Raw genomic sequence first — 8,696 nt, 5'->3', positions numbered from 1 at the left:
AAAACCACAAAACAAAACTCCCCCAAACCAAAAAGCTTATTCAGAGGTTATCAAGATGACTGTCTCCATCAAACGATTTCTTGTGCACTGAAAGCAGCTTCTAAAACTGAAAAAAAAAGATTTTATGACATCTAGTGGTGAGAGAAGATGTGCACACGTGTCCTACAACTGCATGAAGTCCTACGGAGCCACACACTTGAATTCCGCTCAGGACAGCCAGACTATGCTCCGCAGCTAGTTCACTGAACTTACAGCTACCCTTCTTGACAATAATCTGTGTGCACACTGTAACTCTGTCTTTGCAGGTCTGTCAAAAGTCAACATGCTACATGAAATGGATGAGAGCTTTCAATTCCACCACCAACAGTGCTCTACACCAAAAACCAGACTTTTGTATAGGTGGATATAACACTGACAATAGAAGGCTAGCTTCAGCTCAAAACTAGATCTATGAGGTCTTATTATAAACCTTGTAGCTAGTTTCTTGTAGATGATGACTGTCTGCATCCTTCACTCATTTATTCCAAAAATCTCCATATGAGAATGAGAGGAAAAACTGCACTGAAACTGTATCCCAGATCTCCTGAAATGGGCAGATCAGTCACTGCTCAGGTGACAGAGAGCACAGCATAGAGGTAATACAACATCCCAAAGCAGGAAAGTTTCTGATGTAGCTGTGTTTTACTCTTCTTGCAGTGGTAAGAGATGGCACCCTCATGTAAACACATCTCCTTTACAGCCTTTAGAAGGGCAGTACTGTGCCCTTTATGTCTACGGCTTTGTCCAAATGACCATTATTGGCATTCTTTCTAGGTACCTTCATAAAATGTACTGTGAACATGACCGATCTCTACCTTAGGATGAAGGAAAAGCTCAGCACCTCTAGGTCACTCGGTGCACCCCTCCACTACGGAAGAGCTGCCCCGGTCCTGCAGAAGATCATGGCTGGAAGGAACCCTGCAGACCCTGGTGGCCTATCTGTGTAGGGATGCCTCTGCTGTGGCGTTACTTCATTCCTCTGGCATCCTCACTGAAAAGACAAGCCAGCGACAAGGTCCCCCTGAGGGAATGTGGCATGAGGGGGTGAAGTTGTGGATATCATCCTTCCCTGGCACAAGCAGTCTTCACACGTGAGATTCCTCCTGCCAGAATTAATTCAGAAGTGCAACAGGGCTGTCACTGTACTTTCCTCCAGCAACATAATGCCAGTCTGAACCTCTGCTTAACAACCATTGACAAAGCTTAGGCACTCAGCTCTTCCTCCCCCTCTCCTCCATTTCAGCCTGGCTGGAGTTCATAGAAGGAGAAGCACAGCAAGAAATGCAATCTTTGCTGTACCCAGGAGTCCTGCTGGCTGTACACAAGCTGATAGCTGCTAATGCTGACAGCGTTCAGCTCTGCTTTGCCCCCCCCCCCCCCCCCCCGGCCCCAAACCATCAGGGAAGAGCAGAGGTCTGTAGGGTCTAACGGTGAAAACATCTTAGTCAAAGTGCCACCTACACCTCAGTGCAGAGTCTTCCTCCTAACCGATGCCATCCATTTAAATGAAACCGCCGTGCTCAGAGATGTCCAGCACCTCCTCCAGCTAGTGGGAAGTGATGCCCCGATGCCATTCGGGATGCAGAGAGCAGCTGCTGTTCCTCCCTATGCGCCCGTCCTAGGACAGCGGGGACCTTGCTCTTAGGCTGACTGCGATATTCCCCTGATCCCCCTCCAGTGCCCACCCTGTCTCATGTCTACCTACCCCTGGCACCACCAGAGCTAGGGAACAGTCCCCCCCATCCATTACCTGCACAGTTCGTTATGCTCAGAACGTGCCTCATCACACGCACGCGATCGCTCGACACCCAGCATTCGTGCGGGGAAGTGCTGCCGGCAGCGCCGTGGCCGTTCTGAGCGGCCCAACCGCAGGCAGCCCGCGGAGACTTTCTCTGCGCGCTGCTGAACCCGGCTCCCGGGGCAGATAATCACAGGCCAGGCACCGGCCTGGGCCACAGTTGAACCAGGGGGCCTGGAAAAGCTGCCTTTGGAGACGGTGCAGCCAAATTCCCAATGGAGGAGGGAGGTGCATCACAAGAGGTTAGCCACCCAGGCCGATAGGCAACCCACCAAACTGCGGCCCTTGAACAGGACCTAGTCTGAGCACGTTGTTCAGGTTTCCTTTATGCTCAAGGGACAGAAATGGAGGCACATCCATCTATCCTGGACACCTAGTCCAGGAGCGGACTGCCCCTTGCCATGAATAGGAGGAGCCCAGAGGACTAGGCTAGACCAGCCCATTTTAAATGGGGATAGCCATGTCTTTAGTGAATTAGGGGAGATGGGATCATAGCAATATGATGACAGCAGAACTTCCAGCTTGAACACGTTCAGTTTGCTGCTGTTATGGCAGTGGGACAGACAGTGTAAATTGAAGATCAGTGAGTGGAAAGCATGAGGATTGGTGAGTAGTGTCCAGAGGCACTGAGATGTGAATCAAGGTCCCTTGAACCCAAGGAAAGCCTCTGAAAAAACAAAGTGAGGGGGCCAGGGAAGATTAGAAATGCCTTTTGAAGAAGGGAAAGTAAATACTGCAGCATATATCTAGCTCTTGCACAACTTGATAACACTGCTAAAATGCACACTGCTCTACTTAATAACTCAACACAAATAAAGTAACATTGAATTAAGATTTTTCCACAGTGAATTAACCAGCATCAATTCAGAAGAATATTAATGTTTACATAGGAGAAGCCATGTCCCCATCTGCCTTCTAAAGTGATTCTTTAGACTATAAAAAGTACCCATTAAAAAGGCCTGAAATACCTGCCTTCCTGCCTTTCTCTTGCTAGAAACCCTCTGTCTAAAGAGTTGCCTTACTCAAAGATCAGCAAAGAACTACAGTTACTGCTTTAGGCCTAATTCTTTTTTTTTTTTTTTTTTTTTTTTTAAGTCCATGAGACAGTCTAGATGCCAGAGAAAGGACAAGGGGACTGATCCAGAGCACATGGCATAGAGGGGCTTTAATAAAATGACATGGTAATGGATACTTTGCTAACACTGCTCCTTAGGATCTCGGTGTTATGTAAAGTGCTCACAGGGGACTGAGCTGAATAAAACAAGCCAAGCCAAATAAAAAGCAGAGATTCTTCTGTGTTCCTGCCATTTCTGCAAGCTGCAAAGGACCAAGCCCTCCCAATGAAGGACGAGCGATAGAGAAGACAGAATTACTTTGTTAATGCGGCTTGTTTCTTTATACTGCAAGTCCTTCAACAGAGATGGCCGCAAACAATGTGTAGTTAATCCTTCTTTCTTATATCTCCCCTCAAGAGCTCCTACCTTGTTCTCAGGAGGCAACTGTGCATCAAGATTTAATTAGAGACATCATGCCTCGAATTTTGCTCTGTTCACTGACAGCAGAGCCTGCCAGCTTAACAGCTTTCAGCCTCTTCGTGCAATACACACACCCTTCCTTTGCACCCTCACTGACTGGGGGCATGAGTTTAAATCTGCATTTAAAGCACAGTCACAGAAAGCTTGTTGGAGTTGGGCAAGGAGGACATCACCCAAAAAGCTCCCCTGCCCATAGTTTATGCCGAAACATTGCTTGGCTCTGCATGGAGTGGGACAGAAGTCACAAATTGCTGGGAATTCACTGCAAGTCAAGCCAAAGCTGATCCCATCGCTCTGGGTGCAGCAGGGACACCTCCATGCCGCCAGTCAGCTCTGGCTGGCAGATCCGCTGTTTGTGAAGTCCCCTGACAAGGCTGAGCCTGGGTTAGGGATGTATTCCCAAAGGAGAAAAAAAAACAGGCAAAGGATGCAGCTGAGGGCTGTGGGGAGAGCTCTCCATGTGCCAGCCACACTCTGGCTCCTGCACAGCTCTAGGAAGGGCTCTTTGGGCTCACATTAAGCGTTTAAAAAGTGGGAAAACAGCTAGGCTGTCGTTCTGGACTTCCTCTGTCCTTCCTCCCTGACACCAAAAAATAAACCAAAAACCCACAGCAACATGAGGAGCAGAAGCATCATAGGAGAGGAGTGGTTCAGGAGTGCCCTCCAGCAGCCCCACCTCACTCTTCCTCGTGTGCCTTGCACTTGGGATCAAACCTGGCACCGTGGTCTAGAGCGTCCCAAGCTAAATATGAGTCACCAGCATCATGTTGTGGTGCAGTGGCATTTAGAGAAGGACAATCAGGCACATAGCTGGCAAAACACACACATTTGTCCTTCCCCACTAACAAGCAGGGTGCTCAGTGGAGGGCGTCACACTTGAAGAACAGCAAGGACCTGTTGAAAAGACTGTCCACAGAAAACTGGAAGTCTAGAAAATATCACCTGCAGGGAAAGACTGGGGGAACTAGAGCTAGTTAACCTACAGAAGCGAAGACCTGCTAAAAGTCCCCCCCCCCTTGTTTTTTTTTAAGGTGCTGCAAAGAAATGTGTGTGTTGGGAGGGAAGATTTTTCTCTGCTTATGCATGGCAGAAAGGACAAAAGCAAGAGCTGGACCTGCAGTAGAGGAGATACTGGAATAAAATCACCTGAAAAGAGAGAAGGCCCTGACAGCAGAGGTGGTGATATGCTGAAAGAGCTTGGCGAGGCTCCGTTTCTAGAGATCTGTAAGAGCAGGCTGGAGCTGCATCCATAAAGAATAACAGGCAGAGTTGCCTGCAGAACTCATATAAATTTCCTTTTAAAGAATATAGCTAAAGAAAAATAAATATAAGATTTTAACTGCCAAGAGAAAAATCAGTTTCTAACCATTTAGAAGGACACCTCTCCTCAGTAAAATTAATCTTCATCAGCCTTTTCCCCCATATTAATGTGAAAACTGCTACTTGCTTCAGTGTTTTCTGGAAAGGTCTCCTTCAAGGAGGATTTTTGCATAGCTTACTGTAGGTCTCTGGAGAAGTGTCATTAGACAGTACCTTCAACAGATCTTGTACTCAGATGTCCTGCTAAGCATCTATAGTTAGAAGAGATGACGCAAGCATTGGTATCTCTAGCTTCCCCCTTTCCCACTAGCCATGCTGGAACCATGCTTGCTTTCAGCTTGACATTAATGCCCACACGCTTCCTGCTAGGAATCCTCTAGATACCAATATTAGTCAGACGGCTTGTCAACACGAGCTTTGGGCCAAAAGTTATTTGAACCTATTTTTTCAAACACAACTCTCCTTGCCACCAGTAGGAGTCTGGGCAAATTTAAAAGACAGATCCTTAGAGTTGCCAACCTACTTTCAAGGGATGCTTCAGAACTTGCATGCTTTCAGCACCAGATCCTGCAAAGGTTTGCAAAGAAGCAGCTCATATAACTGAGCGTGCTCAGAGATTGTTCACTCGCTTGTAGGAGGACACTCTCTATGAACTCCCTCTCTTCACAGATGAAAAAAATGTTATTTATGACCCTAATTCAACATGAAAAGCAACCCCACAAGGACTTGTAAGACTGTGCATTATGCTGACAACCCCCTTCTGCACCAAGCATGTTACATTGTCCAGGGTGTGGGGTGGGAAGAAGAGGGGAAGAACGTTTCTCTAGGGGAACGTGCAAGCCACCGCTTGTAACGTGGACAATGGGGTGCACTGGAAGCTTGTCCATCCCCCTGAGTTAGCATGGAGAACAGGGTCTGCTTAGCTCACAAAAAATCAGGAAACAACAGGGGAAGGCTTTCTTCTGCCTTCCCCAATTCAAAGGGCACATCTAAGAAAAGAATCAAAATTACAAACGATGGGGAAGAAGCCCCACTGGCTTTTCTTATTTTCCATACGAATTGGAAAGACAGCTACTCATCTGATAACAAAGCTGAAACATTTCTTGAACACTTGGTGCCTCATTAAAGTGAGAGGGCAAAGATCATGGCAAGGTGGTAGCTCAGGAAGGAAAAAAGAAGTAATTTGGGGAATGTGCTGAGCTGCTGCACAGCCGATGTTTGGAAGCCTTTGGCATCACATTGCACAGCCAAGTCCCAGCAAGAGCTTAACTGTTTTCTTTTCCCTAGGTAACGCTTATTGAGCTAAACCTTCCTCCCTCTATTTAAACTACCTTTTTCTTGCAGACGAGCTCTAACTTTATCGATTTAGTCAAGAGAAATTTCACTTCAAGCGCTTGAGAAGTGCCACCTCTGAATGAATGATAGAGTTCAGAGTTTCCCTCCTGAAACTTTGTTTGCACTTCTGCATCCCTGCAGTTGTTTGTGTATGGGAACTATTCCTTCTGCAGCCAAAGCCCTTAAAATGCTGATGCTTGTAACAATAACCTAATTGCACCAAATTAAATCATGCAAACAGCTTTAGAATGAGCAGGATGGACCAGAAAAGCATTATTTTTTATTGTCCTGGTTCCTTTCCACACCCATTGCAGTGAGTAATCTAATTTCCAAAATGGAGGCACTAGAAAAAAGAAACAAAAAACAAAAACAAAAAAAGCAAGACTAGTCTCTGCAAGGCAACCAGCACCAGAGCTGCACCACCCACAGCCACAGCTGCGTCCCCCGTGAAACTAAGGGAGCTGGGAGGAAGAGGAGCCCAGCCTTCATCGCCCCAAAGGCCACTGCAGGGTGTCAGACCCGAGCAAGCGCTACGTAACGGAGCCTTACAGAGCATGGACAATCCTGCACAGTCACTTGTGTGACCTCTGTTCCCTCCCGCCATCGCCAGGGCCAGCGGCTGCCCTCAGTCCTGCATGCCACAGTCACCAGCGCTGGCATCTCCGGCTTCCTGCCTGCGACAAGCGCTGCAGGCTCCTTCCCTCGCTGACCCTTGCAGGGTGTCACTTCCCCTCCCGAGAGGCAAGCACAAAGACTGTCTCACAGGCAGCGAGGACTGTACAGGTTCATGGAAATACAGCTACCGGCAGAGAAGATGGAGGTCCAACACCGGAGGAGGACTGACACTCCTGCCTGTGCCACTGCCAGCCGCGGCCACATGCCAGAGGAGCTGCAAGCTGTTCGTTCACCAGGAAATACTCACACCCTGTTTCCCAAATTACCATCGCAGCATTTCAGAGGGGAGTTCAAATGCGCAGCCTCCAGAAGAACCCCAGTGCCCTGCCTTGCCCTCTTCTGCTGCTGTGCATTTAACAGCACAGCCCGAAGCCGGGCTTCTTCTCATGGCACTATGCCCTCCTGTGGTCTCCAGCCTCATGTAGTTTGCAACATTAGCTTGCATGAGCCATTTATTTGCCTTCAAACCAAACCTCCAAAGTGTACTGGAAACTAACTGGCTCCATCATTGCTGCCTCATTCCCTTCCTTACGCAGGGGAAATGAGAATATGCTGCCAAGGCATTGGGACTCTCTTGACAGACTGCATTACATGACATCCCCTGCTAGTGTGCCAGTCTGGACCCTAAATTTATTCCAGTAACACTTTGCATTCCAGCCTTAGGGGTCCTACAGTTCACCTCCGGTCATTTCAACACTGGAACATATTTAAATAGAACTTTGTTTCTTGTGAGGCATAGATGGAGGAGGGCAAATAAGCTTGTATTATATCATTTAATACATTATACAGTGGACCTGACAGCCACAAATCCCCCATGCTTTTCAGGAGGGCTATGCTAGAGAGAATAAGAGATAAGGGAAGAACTTCTTTTCATAGGTTTTGACAAGGAGCCAATGACTTTGTCACAGTTGACAGCCCTTCTATTGTATTTTCTTGGTGCTTCCCATTGCTGCAGACTTAACCCTTTCTCCCAGTTTGGCTCCTCTTGGAGTAGAAGCTCCCAGACCATGCTGGGAGTACTTCAGCTCTCCGAAAACCTCCATTCTTGCAAAGGAAGTTTGAAATCTCACTCCAATAATGCAAAACCAAACAGCAAAGTATGTGTTGCAAGTCTCACATTTGGGAGAAGGAGCAACCTTTCCTCTCCACCACCAATTTAGCAATACTGGTTGTATCTTCCCTTTAAAAACAAAACACTCCTATTCTTCATATCCTTGCTCCTAGATGTATTTTTTTTTGCCTTAGGATCCTGAGGACCTCTTGTGGTGGAAAGTAAAATGTGTGCATTTGAGAAGAGTAAGAAAGCACTGATACAGGGTGGCAGCCTCTGTAGCTTCTCTGAAGACACGTGGAGAAAGAGAGGAGAGGAGATGTTCCCAAACACGAGCAATTAACCCTCTCCTTCAAAACCCTCCAAACCAACAGCTGTGCTAGGGAAGGTCCCTGCAGCCCTGCAGTAGGGTGAATGACTCCTGGCTTTACAGCACAGACTACTCACCCAAAAACTAGGGGGCTGCAATGATGCTGGGTCATTTGCTCCTTCCTGCGAGAAACCCTAAAGTCATTGGGAATTGGACTCCACTGCTTCACTCGGCACTCGCTTGCAGGAACCTGGAGGAGCGATGCCAACCTGGGGTTATGCACAAAGTGCTGAAGGCTTTACTGTGCTCTGTGTTGGTGTTTCTGTTTGCTGGGTGAGACCAGCACTGACACCTCAAACAAGATAGACTGCTGTGTCCACCGCAGGCCACAGGTACACAGGAGGGAAGTGTGACATTTGCTACACTAGTCTGTGCATTTCATCACTGAATTATTTGTTGTAAGATTATACTGGCCTAGGGTCCTGGAGGGGAAGTGAAGGAGAAGCCAAAATAGCTGAAGCTATACTGTTTCTCTGCAAAACACTTGAGGGTTGCTAAGGAACAAGGGGTGATCTAGTCTCTCTAAAGATTTTGACGCCCTCTCCAGTCAGCTGATCCATTCTGCCTAGAAAG

The sequence above is a fragment of the Dromaius novaehollandiae genome, chromosome 19, assembly GCF_036370855.1.
Source record: "Dromaius novaehollandiae isolate bDroNov1 chromosome 19, bDroNov1.hap1, whole genome shotgun sequence".
In the NCBI taxonomy this organism is placed as follows: Eukaryota; Metazoa; Chordata; class Aves; order Casuariiformes; family Dromaiidae; genus Dromaius; species Dromaius novaehollandiae.
This window is presented reverse-complemented; position numbering follows the sequence as displayed.